This window comes from Schistocerca piceifrons, chromosome 7, assembly GCF_021461385.2.
Source record: "Schistocerca piceifrons isolate TAMUIC-IGC-003096 chromosome 7, iqSchPice1.1, whole genome shotgun sequence".
In the NCBI taxonomy this organism is placed as follows: Eukaryota; Metazoa; Arthropoda; class Insecta; order Orthoptera; family Acrididae; genus Schistocerca; species Schistocerca piceifrons.
In genome coordinates, this window is record NC_060144.1 from 123,618,120 (window position 1) to 123,634,698 (window position 16,579).

The 16,579-nt window shown below is 43.1% G+C and overlaps 1 long non-coding RNA gene across 1 annotated transcript in view; it reads left to right on the forward strand.

The window, feature by feature from the left end:
* Positions 1 to 16,288, forward strand: part of LOC124805384 — a 51,962-nt gene extending 35,674 nt beyond the window's left edge. Inside the window, exons 2-3 of the long non-coding RNA XR_007017453.1 lie at positions 15,321 to 15,539; positions 15,875 to 16,288. This is a non-coding gene — a long non-coding RNA (uncharacterized LOC124805384). The remainder of the gene's footprint in view (positions 1 to 15,320; positions 15,540 to 15,874) is intronic.
* The last annotated feature ends 291 nt before the right edge of the window (positions 16,289 to 16,579 follow it).

Sequence of the window (16,579 nt, forward strand, 5' to 3'; positions counted from 1 at the left end):
AACTTCCTCGTCCTCAGATCTTGAGTCATTACATGATTTTTTTGTAGAGTTTCGTTTTTTCTTCGAAGACACTTTTTCTCTGCAGCTGTTTTTATTGTACGTTCATTTTCTCTTCACCTTTTAGAGGATGAAGTTTCTGCTTCTTCAGGCTGAATATCAGAGACACGAATGCTTTTCCCTGGTGAAACTTGGATTTTTCTTTTCCTAGCCTGGGGCTTTACAAACTCACACCTCTTTTCTTGAAGGTGAGCTAAGAACACGTCTCCAACAAGGTCTAAGTTTACTGATCTATCTTGTTTCGGAAAACGAGATAAAAGCTCATCCTTATTTGTGGGGACAATTCCAGTTTTCTTAAAACCTGCTTCCAAATTGCTTGGCAACTTAGGGTCCATCTCGTTTAATACAGTTTTTAGTAACATGGGGAATTGATCTTCAGACTGTTTCCATTTGGTTAAAATCTCTCTCCATTTTGCTTTCAGAGGCTTAAAGTAGGCTACATCGAGGGGCTGTGTCATATGTGAGGAGTTCAGTGGGAGGCACACAAATTTTGTATTGTGCTCTTCACACAGCTTAACAACATTTAAGCTGATATGAGATGACAAATTATCTCCAGTTACAATCTTATTGCCTTCTTGTTTCTTCAGCACAGGCAGGAGGTGGACGATAAACCAATCTTCAGATATTGCATGGTCAATCCAACCATGCTTACTTCGGTTGTACCTAGCACCCACTGGTCCATTTTCTGTCCATGTTGTCCAAAGGTGTTCTGCTTTATATATTACGTATGGAGGGAGAGATGATCCTGCAGCATTGCCACAAAACATGACAGTCACGTTATTATCCTCTCTGGATATTTGCTACCTCAGCGACATATTATCTTCTTCCTACCAGAATCATCAGACATGCTGGTTTCATGGTAATTGTAAATGTTATCTGGTGGAACGTCTTTAGTCAAAGCACTCAGGTTTTCAAAATACTCGGCAATTACTGCTTCATCGATGGCAGCACGAGCTCTTTTTATGTTGTTTGCAAATCTGACAGATAACTGGGGAAACCTCTTCAAAAACAATTTTACCCACTCAGTGGCAGGGAGGTTGTTTCGGAAACATTGTACTGTTCTTCCATGCATTGCGAGGTACGACTTGACAATAAAACTTAGGTCCATTTCATCCACGGGACATCCGAAATCACAAATTTAATCTATGTGGCTTGCGAAAGCCTGCTCTTCTTCATAATTAAAAATGGTCGGATGTCCTGGTTTATTCATACGGTCATTCTTCAGTCTCCTTTTCATTGTAGACCTGCTTATTTTGAAGTGTGCTGAAGCGACTCATTGAGTCATTTCTCCGTACCTTACAGCATTTAAACATTCTTGCAATTTTTCTGTTGTGAAAGTGGAACACTCTGACTAGAAGAAGGGACAAAATGGCAGGACAGCTCCTATGGTACTAGAGGGAGCTGTTGAGTGTAAAACCTGTATAGGAAAACAGCCATTGGAATACATCCAGCAAATAATTGAGGATGTAGGTTGCAAGTGATGCTCTGAAATGAAGAGGTTGGCTCAGGATAGGAATCTGGGATGGGCTGCTTCGAATCAGTCAGAAGATTGAAAACTAAAAACCAAAATGGTCTTCTAAATCCCCAAGAGTTTAAGGCGGAGAGGAATAGCAGATCGGGAATGTGGCCACTCGGAATATTGAAGCACGATATCACAAAAATTTGGCGATTTATTCAGGCCATTGCTCAAATTGTGACAATGTCGCTATTTTGTCACAATCCACAACAGGACAGTTTGTTTCGCATGCACATACCCAGTTCTATTCCAATTAAAATTAAACAAGTCTTCAGTAACGTATACCCCCTCCAAAATAGAAATCCATAGACTGGTTAATCAAGCCACAGGCTGAGTAATACACACACCAAGAAAGTTTAGCATCACCCTGGCTCCCAAAACTCCTGAAGATTGTGGATATTGTATCACAGACACAGTCACTTTGACTCTTCAGTTATGTTACTAAACCTGCCCAAAGATGTAAACAACCATGCATGAGCAACGCCTGACGGCTGAGGGTGCCTGACAGTCCATCAGTTCATCATTCCACCAGAAAGGAGGTACATAGCTCGTGTTATCTGTAGTTCAACCATGCCTAGACGGTCAATACCGCGGTTCTTTCGCGTCCACATTGTTACTTTGTGCCAGGAAGAGCTCTCAACAAGGGAAATGTCCAGGCATCTCGGAGTGAACCAAAGCGATGTTGTTCCGACATGGAGGAGATACAGAGAGGCAGGAACTGTCGATGACATGCCTCGCTCAGCCCCCCTCCCCCCCCCCCCCCCCCCCCCCAGGGCTACTACTACATTGGATGATCGATACGGAGGAACCCTGACAGCAACGCCACCATGTTGAATAATGCTTTTCGTGCAACCACAGGACGTAGTGTTAAGACTCAAACTGTGTACAATAGGCTACATGATACACAACTTCACTCCCGGCATCCATGTCGAGGCCCATCTTTGCAACCACGGCACCACGCAGAGCGGTACAGATGGGCCCAACATGCCGAATGGACCGCTCAGGATCGGCATCACGTTCTCTTCGCCGATGAGTGATGCATATGCCTTCAACCAGACAATCATTGGAGACGTGTTTGGAGGCAACCCGGTCAGGCTGAACGCCTTAGACTCACGGCCCTGCGAGTCGAGCAAGGTGGAGGTTCCCTGCTGTTTGGGATGGCATTGTGTGGTGCCGACGTACGGTTGGTGGTTATCGAAGGCGCCGTAACAGTTGTACGATACGTGAATGCCACGTCCGACTGATAGTGCTATCATATCAGCAGCATATTGGCGAGGAATTCGACTTCATGGACGACAATTCGCGCTCCCATCGTGTACGTCTTGGGAATGACTTCCTTCAGCATAACGACATCGATCGACTAGAGTGGCCAACATGTTCTCCAGACATGGACCCTATCAAACATGTCTGGGATAGATTGAAAAGAGCTGTTTATTGACGACGTGACCCACCAACCACTCAGAGGGATCTACGCCGAATCACCGTTGAGGAGTGGGACAATCTGGACCAACAGTGCTTTGATGAACTTGTGGATCGTATGCCATGACGAATACAGGCATGCATCAATGCAGGAGGACGTGTTACTGGGTATTGGAGGTAGCGTTGTGTTCAGCAATCTGGGCCACCACTTCTGAAGGTCTCGCTGTATGGTGGTACAACATGCAATGTGTGGTTTTCATGAGCAATAAAAAAGACGTAAATGATATTTATGTTGGCCTCTATTCCAATGTTCTGTGCATGTTCCGGAACTCTCGGAACCGTGGTGATGCAAAACTTTTTTTGATGTGTGTACAAGTCAAGATTGCACTCACCAACCTCGACTGGATACGGACCAAGCACGCTCTCCCTATAATTATTGTCTGTGCACGCAGCGGTTACGAGGTCTGCCACTGACAATGAGAATTCACTGTACTCACCACATATACGTGATCGCCTGTACAAATGATTTCACACGCAGCCGGCCGAGTGGTTCTAGATGCTTCTGTCCGGAACCGCGCGACTGCTACAGCCGCTGGTTAGAATCCTACCTCGGGCATGGATGTGTGTGATGTCTTTAGGTTAGATAGGTTTAAGTAGTTCTAAGTTCTAGGAGACTGATGACCTCAGACGTTAAGTCCTATAGTGCTCAGAGCCACTTGAACCATTTTTTGATTTCACACGCGAGTAAATCCAGCATAATTTTACACTCCACACTAAAATAATCTTAGCTTACAATCTCTGCATGTCAGCTTCATTTGAATTTAGGTCAAGCACGCTCTGTCGACAGTGTCTCTGCACCATCGATTACGAGATCCACTGAAGCCAATGCATTTTCTAAAGACTCGTCAAATATTCGTGTTTGTCCGTACGGAAGAATTCACACGCAAATAATCTCAACTTAATTCTACGCTTCACTCGAATACAACCTTAATTTAGGACTATCAAATGGAGAAATCATTAGTAAGCCTAGTTCCAAAGCATGCCCTTTGTATAAGACAAGGGACTGGTTGATTAAATCGTTCATATCAATATTCCTATGAAAGTAACTTTTAAAAAATCACTCTCTCATTTCCTCGCAATATTTCCTAAAGAGGAATGCATTACTGTGTAATTCAACCTAGGTGTTCCATTTGCATTGCCCTCGTTGACAGCAGAGCACATTCTAAAATGAACTGCCCATCTCCAGTGCCATCTTCCGACACCAGCGACCAGTCCCGCTTCCAGTAAGTAGTGAGGAAATGGACGTTCTACCAATCAAGGGCCAGAACTGTACACATCTTTGACTCGTCATTCCTGCTTTGCTATTCATGGGAGGAAATTCAAGTAGGCAACGGCTTCGGACTGCGGCACAGGCAGCATTTACAGAAGTTTCTCTATCGCCTGAGCAGGCGACAAATTCTGTGTGATTCAACAGTTAAACCAACCACCAGAGAAAACGAAGGTGAATCACCCGAATACAATCACTGAGACAAGACAAGACTTGAGGATTAGTGAGGGATGTGCATTAAAAATAAAATAACTCAGTTTGTCCTTCCCTTCTCCACAGCACACTGGTACCACTGAACACAATTGCAATGAAATTATGAGCACAAATCATTAACTACTGCTACATATAAAGTGGATAAAAGCGTAAGGCGAGATGAAACGCCCTGCTGAACCCGCAAGACAGGACAGGTAGTTGGAATTGTGGAAAGGGGCCTTTTTTTATTTTAACAAGAACGAATCACGAGTGGGCAAACGCAGGCAACTCATAAGCGATCGCCGGCCAACATACACGTCGTCCGACAAGACGACCGACCAACGACCAACCAAGGTGGTCCGCACTCAAGTGATGTGTATTGGCAACTGTCAGGCGAGTCATGACGGTCCGGACCTCACTGCAGCATGCGCCCCGACTGAACTTCTGCCGCGTCCTAAGTCAAACACTGCCAGGTCCGAACTGCACTGCTAGCACCTCCCAACTCACTGGCAGATCCGAACACACGACAACCGGGAAGAAACAGCTGTTAGAAAAGACAATACGGCAGGGCTTATATCGATATGCGCCGCTGCTGCCGCTCACGGGCAGGCAAGGCGGCAACTCGGTGACACCAGTAATTGAAATTAACATAACGAGGAGGTAGTACAGTAAAAACAGGATGTCAAATGAGATATGGCACGAACACGAGCCATGTACGGCTCAGCCTACCCATCTCAAACTCCAACCAGGGGGTCAGATGCCGAAGTGAAATGGCTAGCAGCTCCCAATGAAAGCAAGACAATGGCCGAGTCGCAAGCGAAATACTCGCTCGGACCCTCCACTGCAGAGGGAACACCCCCCCTGGCTACCCGACATCCCTGCACCAGGAAGGGACCAACCTAAGTCACACAAGATGAGCAAAACCATTGTTAAGTCAACAACGAAAATAGTGCCATACCCGCTCGGACTTCAACACTGCACAGGAAACATGCCAATAGTCATCCCGACATCCCTACACTGAAGAAGGCACCGAGCTAAGGCTCACAAGATGACGAAGTTGAAGGAACTATTCGAAGTTGACACCCAAAGAGCTACCAGAACCATAAGACCAGAAGATGATTTCTTGAACTACTGCACTAACAGTGCCCGCACCCTGTACAATTCACTGTCGCTGGTATGTCCTAGTCTGAACTAATTTCACATAGTTTGTCCTTCTCTAAGCTTTTCAAAGTAAACTGAATAAAGGAATAGAAATAAAACAGTCAATATGAATAATTAAAGTTATTTATTAACTAATCAGTAATTTTATATCTGTCACTAGATCAACTCACATACATCCATCCACAAAAATCACCTTACCTGCAGTTTGCTTATTTACGTATTTTTGCAAGGTTTACTTCGTTGGCACTTAGAATTGCAGAGAGCTTTGTTTTTCTTACAGTTGCATTTGTTTGTTGTACAGTTTTTTATGTAACTGCATTTCACGATGCCTTGCCCTGATCCAACAGAATGTTTTGTGGCTGCAGTCAAAGATATTTCAATGTCCTGATTAATATCTCCTACATTTAAAACTTCTGAATGGAAACGTCGAAATCAGATCTAAAAAAAATAAAAAGGAAGTTAAAACAAATATTTTTTAATATTTTATTACAAAAATTATGGAAAATTTTAACAAAATTATACCTGCAATAATGTTTTTGAAGTACGCCATGTTTGGTGCCATCCTTGTAGAGGCCCTCATCAGTCTTTTGAAGTATTACTACAATTATGTTTCGATGGTCACCTCTGCCTTCATCTACATCTGGAATATGTATGGTTACGTTGTCTCCAACGTCAGCTGGTAGATAGGATTTGTCAGAGGAAGCTTTCATTCTTTTATCTTGTTTTCTTTTTTTTTAATTTTCTGTCTCAATTTTTCTAATGTTGTTTGAGTCAATTTTCACAATGTTATCATCATCACTGTCTTCATACTGTTTAGTATTGTTGACATCTTCGATTGCCTTCTTTAGGTCATCTTCATCCCGAATGCCATTTATGATGTCTTGAGGCAACGAGGAAGTGGAGAGTCCTACTCTAGGTTTGATTCCGGATAATGCTTTGTAAAGTGATTGTTTTATACCAGAGTGGTAAGCTCAATTTTTCATGAATGGGACATACCTTAATCCTTCCGACCATGTCGTCTAATTGTTGTCCTTTAACCAAGAACTTATCATATTTTCAATGTATTGGTTGGCACGTTCAACAGAACCCTGACTTTGGCTGTGCCTTGGTTTTCCATGCACTATTTTCAGTTCTGACCAAAGATTTGCGAGTTGATTTATAACGTTATAGACGAATTCTCTGCCATTATCAGATTGAAGAATGCACGGCGCCCCTACAGGAAGGAATATGTCATTCAAATGATAAGCCACTTCGTCATCCCTCTTTGAACGCACGAAAGAGAACAAATTTTGTGAGACGGTCTTGGTACACTAGAATGAATTTTAAATTCGCGTCTGATTGTGTTTGGAAATCAATAAAATCGACTTGGCATCTGCTATTCATTTACGAATGGAGAATTGGCTTTGAAACTAGCCCTCTTTTCTTTTTTGTCTTGATTTGTTGACACACGTCACACATTGATAAATAGAGGCATATCATTTCCTTTTTGATATTGGCAAATTTTTTTGATGTCTCGGCTAACATCCTATCGCGACCACCATGTCCCGCAGCTACATGAGCTGCGTCAATGACATCATAAAGTTCATCAGCTGAAACAAAGTATTTTATATTCCCTTCACACCGTTGCAATGAATTTTTTCACATCACCAATTTTCAAAACAGCCAATCGTTTCAGTCTTCTCTTTTGTAATGATGGTGTCGTATAGCATATATATGTTAGGGACAGATGTGACAATGATGTGTTGATAAAAGAAGCGGATATTCATGTAATTTATGTGTTTTATAAGAGGTATAAACCCAGAAAAAGATATTGAGCTTAAAGAAGCCTCACCGACTTCTTTACGTAAATCTGTGAGTTTAGCCCTGCAATATCAGGAAATAAAAGCTTCGTTTGCACTGTGTCATGTAGCGTTGAGGCATACCAAAATTTGACAAATGACACGTGCTGAAGACACTTTAAAATCCTGAACATACAACTGATCAGAGCAGAAACCATGCTGTCCCAATTGCTGGGAAGTAGGGAACATCGGCAATAGTTGTTCCTTGGACATGAGTTCGGTATAATCAACAGAGGACTCATCTGCAAAAATTATGGACAATATGAGAGCCGACGATGGAGAAATGGCACTGGGGCATGCCCTACCATACAACTCCATCGCCAGTAAAAGTGACAAATCTTGTCCTGTACAGAGAGGTGGAAGAGGTGGAAAACGGAACATTAGAAGTAAAAATTCATGAGCCGCCAGCTTTCAGAAAGCGGCAGCAGTGTACAGTATGTGGCAGGAAGAGTACATGAAGAGCTTGGAAAAGCACAGTGATGGTTTGCAGGGGATAAAACCACACAAACGAGAGTTACCGATGTTAGTAAATCCTCGGCAAACAGCTGGATACCTCTGCGAAGAACTGTTACCGGAATGGACACGGGTGCGGATATAATGTAGCAGGAAGTTTCGAACTCGTAGCACAAACTGACGCGAGTGTTCGGAGTGGTTAGACAGCAACGCAAGGGGCTGCAGGTTTCCATTTCAAACACTTGATTTCAGCAAAGAATTTTCAGATCTATCAAGACATTGGAAATTCCTTACGTTCCAAGACTTGGATCTCTTATTTCGGAGTAATTTTGTTAACAAATTGGCCTCTGCAATTTAAATTATTCTTCATTTACGGGTACTTCTAAGGAAATGTATCACAAGAAGATGCGTCGCATTCCTGTCAAATGTAAGTCATACAAACAGTTCAAAGATGAGTTTTTGAATACCTGCTGGTACACGGTTACGCAGGATGTGGTAAAACAAGAAATTATGACGTGTAGAGATTTCGAATCATCCAGTCACAAGACCGTTTTCCAACTTTTTGATGCGATGATTAAGGAAAATCAGTTCCCGGATACACCTTTCAGCACTAGTAAAATTATTAAAATTATCCGCTTGTGTTATACGAAGTTACCATTACGGCATCCAATCCTTAATAGGTAAGTGCGGTAGTGACAAGGAGGACTTCAAAACCTTATTACGAGAATTAGCATTTGCGTTTGAAGAATACAATGCGAGGGAACATAGGCAGGAGAAGGACAGTGTAATAACAATAATAATCAGTTTCAGGGACGGTCACGTCATAGTAATAACAATGGTAATGGCATGTGCAAAAATAGGACTCCGGGAATAGGAAATCACAGACCACATCCGTACAGCAGACATCGTGAAAACTGTTATAACGGTATCAGGCGTAACTGGGGTCCACCAGTCCAAAGACAGTAGAACCATCCCCGTTATCAAAATTAAGAACAGAATTCTTGGCGAGATGGGGGAACGGATGCCTAGCCAACACAAGTGATCGAATTACGGCCACCACAACCGCGATTGCAATACTTAAAGTTCGGTCCTTCTCATCATTGACGGAAAACTGGAGCCGGAACAGCTCCTCAGATACAAGCACAAATATTCTGATCTAGCCAAATTAACTTGTCAAATTATGACGGCGTCACACAGGACCTGCTTTACAAAAAGGAAGAGAAGCCCACTGAGGATATCCAATCAATTATTAAAGTATCGGTCGAGGAAGTCACTTTGAAAGGAATTGTGCATAGTGGCAGCAAGCTGTTGGCTACAGCCGAAGAACTGTATGCAAAATGTACAAATTATCACACCTAGCCCATTTTGAAGGTGAAAAAAATTGAAAATAAGAGTAGCCATTCGAGGCAAATGAGCGAAGCTGTCGCAACAAACCCATTTAGATTTTGTCTGTCAATGTAACGCAGATTAAGGCAACTTCTTACATACTCTCAATCTAGGAATCGAGATCGTTATCGGAATGAACATTCTAAACGAGAATAAGCCAATCGTGCACATGGGCCGAGGTGTCATGTCGCGTACACAAGCGGCACGTGACACATACAGGATTTGAGGAAGAAGTGATCTCCGCCCAACTTCCGAGAAACTGTTTGAAACTGTGGGTACAGGAACAAGGAAGCAGAGCCCCTCAAGAAAATGAGTACAGAGACAGAGTACATCGGTGGAGACATAAGGAATAGACAGCAAGAATGGAAACTGAACAGGAAATTCGAAGAAAGGTAAAGACATGTATAAATACACTACTGGCCATTAAAATTGCTACACTATGAAGATGACGTGCTACAGGCGCGAAATTCAACCGACAGGATGAAGATGCTGTGATATGCACATGATTAGCTTTTCAGAGCATTCAGACAAGGTTGGCGCCAGTGGCGACACCTACAACGTGCTGACATGAGGTAAGTTTCCAACCGATTTCTCATACACAAACACCAGTTGACCGGCGTTGCCTGGTGAAACGTTGTTGTGATGCCTCGTGTAAGGAGCAGAAATGCGTACCATCACGTTTCAGACTTTGATGAAGGTCAGATTGTAGCCTATCACAATTGCGGTTTATCGTATCGCAACATTGCTGCTCGCGTTGGTCGAGATCCAATGACTGTTAGCAGAATATGGAATCGGTGGGTTCAGGAGGGTAATACGGAACGCCGTGCTGGATCCCAACGGCCTCGTATCACTAGCCAGTCGAGATGACAGGCATCTTATCCGCACCGTTGTAACGGATTGTGCAACCACGTCTCTATCCCTGAGTCAACAGATGGGGACGTTTGCAAGACAACAACCATCTGTACTAACAGTTCGACGACGTTTGCAGCAGCATGAACTATCAGCTCGGAGACCATAGCTGCGGTTATCCTTGACGCTGCATCACAAACAGGAGCGCCGGCGATGGTGTACTCAACGACGAACCTGGGTGCACGAATGACAAAACGTCATTTTTTCGGATGGATCCAGGTTCTGTTTACAGCATCATGATGGTCGCATCCTTGTTTGGCGACATCGCGGCAAACGCACATTGAAAGCGTGTAATCGTCATCGCCATACTAGCGTATCACCCGGCGTGATGGTACGGGGTGCCATTGGTTACACGTCTCGGTCACCTCTTGTTCGCATTGACGGCACATTGAACAGTGGACGTTACATTTCAGATGTGTTACGACCCGTAGCTCTACCCTTCATTCGATCCCTGCGAAACCCTACATTTCAGCAGGATATTGCACGATCGCATGTTGCACGTCCTATACGGGCCTTTGTGGATATAGGAAATGTTCAACTGCTGCCCTGGGCAGCACATTCTCCAGATCTCTTACCAATTGAAAACGTCTGGTCAGTGGTGGCCGAGCAACTGGCTCGTCCCAATACGCCAGTCACTACTCTTGATGAACTGTGGTGTTGAAGCTGCTTGGGCAGCTGTATCTGTACACGCCATCCAAGCTCTGTTTGACTCAATGCCCAGGCGTATCAAGGCCGTTATTACGGCCAGAGGTGGTTGTTGTGGGTACTGATTTCTCAGAATCTATGCACCCAATTTGTGTGAAAATGTAATCACATGTCAGTTCTAGTACAATATATTTGTCCAATGAATACCCATTTATCATCTGCATTTCTTGTTGGTGAAGCAATTTTAATGGCCAGTAGTGTTTATAAGGACAAGAGAGGGAAGACGTAGCCAAAATTTTGCGGAATGATTCTGAACGAATTTAAAGGGAAGGAACATCGGAAATTCAAGGTATCCTCTTGCGCCATTATGACATAAGGGAACATGCCTCGTCATCTTACAGCAATCCACTCCATTTGCTAGCGAAAGAGAACAGTTCAATTAGGATTGTTCTTGATTCATGTCAAATCAATACAATAACTGTGCCAGAAACTGATCAACCCGAAAAACGTGAACAGCTCCTGCAGAAATTTCTTAGGGCGTCAGTTTTCAGTAGATCAACGCTGTAGTTTTTTTGGAAAGTGGAACTCCAGCCTTCCTGTCGGCATTACACAGGATTCTTGGCCTTTGCCCAGTGTTATTAATATAATAGGTTACGTTTGGGTGAAATATCTCGATAGCAGCGTTTATTTGCTGTCTGGATGCCATTTCAGATAAAAATCTACGTAAACGGGTTACGACGTATGCCGGTGACACTTTAATCGCAGATGGTAGTGGGGAAGAGCACAATAGTGTATTCAGTGGTTTATTACGTCCGTTCAAGGAGTACTGGATAATTTTACAAATATACGCTTTTTGAATTTTCTGTGGCATGTAATCTGGAGAGAAGGAATCTCACCTAACCCGGAATTATTAGATTAATTAAACATTTTGCTTCGCCAACCACACGAAAGCAATTAAGAGGATTTCTCTAGGTCTAATTAATTTTTCTAACATTTTATTTACATGGACGGTCTTGCCTCCCCACGTCTATGTGCGCTTACCGGCCTTCCGGGGTAGCCGAGCGGTTGTAGGCGCTAAAGTCTGGAACCGCGCGACTGCTACGGTCGCAGGTTCGAATCCTGCCTCGGGCATGGGTGTGTGCGATGTCCTTAGGTTAGTTAGGTTTAAGTAGTTCTAAGTTTTAGGGGACTGATGACCTCAGAAGTTAAGTCCCATAGTGCTCAGAGCCATTTGAAGCATTTTTTGCGCTTACCGGCAAGGAAACGCCGTGGGTATTCGCCGAGGTCGCTGAGAGAGAGTTTGAGGCATTGGAAAGAGCATTGGTGTTTGCGACAGTTCCTTCACATCCCGAACTGGGCAAATACTTTTGTATAGCCTCACACTCGGCAAAAACGGGGCTAGGCGTTGTGCTTTTTCAGGAATTTGAAACCGAGAATGTCATGGAACGTAAGGCGATTGGATTCTGGAGTCGGATTCTGTGCAAATTTGTGAGGTCCTGCTCCGTAACGGAAGTGGAGGCACTCGTGGTACTTTGGACATTCCAAAAAATTTAGATATTTCTTTCTTGGACGCAAGGTGTGTATACGGACGATATAGCTCTTCAGTTTCTCCTGGCGTCAACGTTACCCCAGGAAATCTAGGGAGATGGCTGTTGTACCTACTATAGTAGAACTTGAAGATCAAAATACATCGCTGCAGACGCGTTGTCCAGATTCCTTATAGTAATAACCTGTGCTTTGCACAGACCTACAGGAGAGTCACTTAGTGTCTTTTATTGACGAAAGGTTGCTTTCGAAAATCACATCACTGCCTCCATGCGCGATATTGCAGGAGAACAGGGCAGAGATCCTGACTTACGAAGAGTCAAAGAAAAGTGGGAAGATAAGCAACTAGATATGATCTGGCAGTACGACTTGTGAGAAAGAAAATCTCATTTTACAGAAGAAATACTGATAATTCTTTGTGGGTACTCTGTATCCCAGAGGAACTGATTAATAAGATCATTGAGTACATTTATCAGAGCTATGCCCATTTCGGTCTACGAAAATGCTTTCTCAAACCAAAAGGGCAGTCTTGTCCACTTGTAAAACTTGCCAGAGTGTAAAGCAACATACTGTGTCTCGATTTTTCACATCGAATGAAAAGTCAGGCGCAGCGGATCTCCTGGCATCCATTCCTAGGACAAGAATAGGTTACTGTTATGAGTTAACTTCGAAATTTGTAACCCTAACTTCATTGTGGAATAGTGACAGCCGGAACCGTTTTCAAGACATTCTGCAAGAACTTACTAGCAAAAGGAGAAAGCGTGGATAAATTAACCACGAACAATGATCCACAATCGCATTCTCGAATATGGGTTCTAACCACAAAAAAAGAATCAGAACTGTCTTTACATAGCCCTTTTATCCTACTTCGAGTTCTGTCGCACATGTCATAAAACATCTGGAGAATCTATGCGGAGTCTCTTGTTCTAAACAGCACGCTAATTGGAATGTCTTCCTGTCACGCTTCCAGGAACTGTTGAACGAGTTACCATGTGCCACGTCTAAGTTTCCACCAATTACTCTGTTGAGAAATCGTCAGCCAAAGGAGAAGATTAAGGAACTAGTGGACTTTCCGCCCCACTGTAGAATGTAACGTGAAACAATAGTTAATTTGGCCTTGACCAACATTAAAGCAGCTGTAGAAAAGAGGAAACTTTGGGCAGATCGAAAAGTCAAACCGAGACATTTCCACGTCAGCAAGAAAATGCTTGTTAAATCACTCCCCCTCTCTAACAAGCAGAATTCTCTCTGCCACAAATTATTTTACACCTATAATAGTCCGTTCAGGATTCAAAGATTGGCCCACGCCATTGATTTTGAACTCGAGACTTTGAAAAACTGAAAATCAGTTGGGGTACAACACATTACCCACATTAAATCTTTTCTGGAATAATGGAGACTGACGAAAGATGAGTGACTGGAAATGCAACGAAGAAGTTGTGTTCAGGTGGGTAATATGTAAGAGGTGGTCTCTTGTGGTATTTTCTATCCTTTTGTGTGTGTCTATGAACTTTATCTTTTGCCTGCAGGTAATAAAAAGCAGAAGGAACAGCATCTGATCGTATGCAAATGTGTTTTTTTGTGTTGTGTTTTCTTTCGCGTGGCAAGCAGCCTGTACGAGAAGAAGGAAGTCGAAGTTTCATATTGAGAGTACAAAGCTAGTCGTACGGTCTGTTGTATTGATTGAAGGGTATTTTTTGCATCTAAGCATACCCTAATGAAGAAGTTATGTTAACTGATGAGGTGAGCCAGTTATATGTACGGAGCCAAAACATCTTGCCAGAAAGTTCGCGTAAAAAGAGGATTCGGGCAGTTAGTTCGGTTTGTGTCAGTGAGAAACCATAGTGGGAAGTGGAGAATGCGCGTTTGATGAGCCCGTGTACACATGCGCTGATGGACATATTTTGTATCTGTGGTCGCACACCAGTTGATGTGGACTATGAACACGGAGTAATGTATGAGGACTTTTATTCTTTGATCGACGAGAGTGCAGTACTGATGTTTTGAGGATTTTATGATTTTAGTCGCCGACAGTGCGACGTGTATGTGGTCATGGAGTAGTCTTGATGGATAGGCTGTATGAGGCGCAAAAGAAGGACACTTGGTGTATAGGAGAGCGGTTATGTGTGGGTAGATATGGAGTGCTGGGAAATCACTCGACGTAAAGGGGATCATAGTCTGGATAATGTTAGGATGTCATCAATCAACAATGTTTCAGGCAAGCTACTACGCGAAGCAGATATGGCAATGAAACTTCTATGTTTCTCTTTGAACTGTCATAGAAACAGAAAGGTGTTTTTTTTTTTTTTTCTTTTTTTTTTTTTTTTGAGAGTTATCAAGTAATACAGGGCACCATACACAAGGAGGGCTGAGCATAAAAACGTATGTAACAAAAATGAATGTGAAGTTTAGCTCACCACGCTGTAAGCCGACCAGCGTGGCCGAGCGGTTCTAGGCGCTTCAGTCTGGAACCGCGCGACCGCTACGGTCGCAGGTTCGAATCCTGCCTCGGGCATGGATGTGTGTGATGTCCTTACGTTAGTTAGGTTTAAGTAGTTCTAAGTTCTAGGGGACTGATGACCACAGAAGTTAAGTCCCATAGTGCTCATAGCCATTTTTGAACCACGCTGTAAGTAGCTCCAGTCTGTGAGTATGTCACAACAAACTAGTGACTGAATGTTAGATTTTCATGATCATTTCCATTACCATCTTAACTTCGAGAAAGATATGTGTTTTGTATAGTCAAAGCTGTATTTCTTGCTTGTTTTATATGTTGCAGAAGAATGGTTGTAGAAAAGAAGTATTTGTGCCAAGGTACACAATAAAAGAGGTGATGCAACTGATTGAATGACACGGAAAATGTGTTTTTCAGGTAAAGAAAGAGAAAGGGGCGAAATTCAGGTGGTATCTGCATCCGCATGAACCAACAGAGGTGGTAAAAATTTCAAGTATCTGTCATAACACTGATGGAGGAAGTAGACAGTTGCATGGGTTAGTGCAGCAGCATGTAGACGGTAGTATAGTTTAAATATGCACGCATCCTGAATCGTTGGATATCCAGCTGATAAAGAGCCCAACGAACATGCAAACGGTGAGTACAAAATTTACCGAAATGTTTTACAGACTCTAAATATTAAATTAAATATGACATTCAGGCACTGGATGTTCACTGAAAGTAAACAAATAACTTAGCCTGCATCTTTATATTATGTAATGTGATTCTGTTCAGATTTATTTGAGTTGTAATCAAGTACCGTATATTACAAGTTTCTGAATTTTTCTTGTCAGATTTTTGTTTTATATTTCTCTGTTAAAAAAAACTAAAAACAAAAAAAACGTTATTATCTAGGAATATCACAGGGTATTTCTCTTTGTGTGTTACGTTGTATTACAGATTAGTAAGAGAGTTCTTGTCGACCTGTACAGAGATGCTGAGCACGAGCGAGCAGACAAACGAGAGACACAAACAAATCTCCTGTCTGGTAATCGGCACACAGAGGAAGGATGACGTCGAAAAGCAGGCCGCAGCTGGCGAAACGTGTACTCTCAGCAGGGCCTCCCCTCGCATCGCAGCAGGTAGCGACAGGCTCGTGGCAGATTACAGGTTACCTCCTGCAGTGATCCAGGCCCCCAAGGGTCTGACGCAGATAGCAGATTACCACAGCTGCCTACAGCTCAATTCAAAGGTCGCAATCGGCGCAGCTTTGTGAGACAAATCATCAACACTCCTGTCACAAGAAGACTGGAGCCACGAGGGGCGTTTGAAAAGTCCGCGCGAAGTCCGAGAGATGGCACCACCGGCGCGTATAGAGGCCACGTTTAGTTAGTAGCATCTCTGAAAAGAACGCACACCAAATTTCAGCAATGTTGGTCTATTTCTTTGTGTTTGGCATTTGTGTGAATCAAAGAAGTCGAGTGACTGTCAAAAAATAGACGAAAAACAATTTCGTGTGGTGATTAAACATTACTTTATAAAAGTAAAACCGCCTCAGGAGACTAAAGAGAAGCTTGATAAACATTACGCTGACTTTGCACCCTCGATTAGAACAGTTTATATGGGATTTCAAAATTTTCGGACTGGCCATATGGGCACAAGTGATGCTGAACGTTCTGGACGCCCTGTGGAGGTTA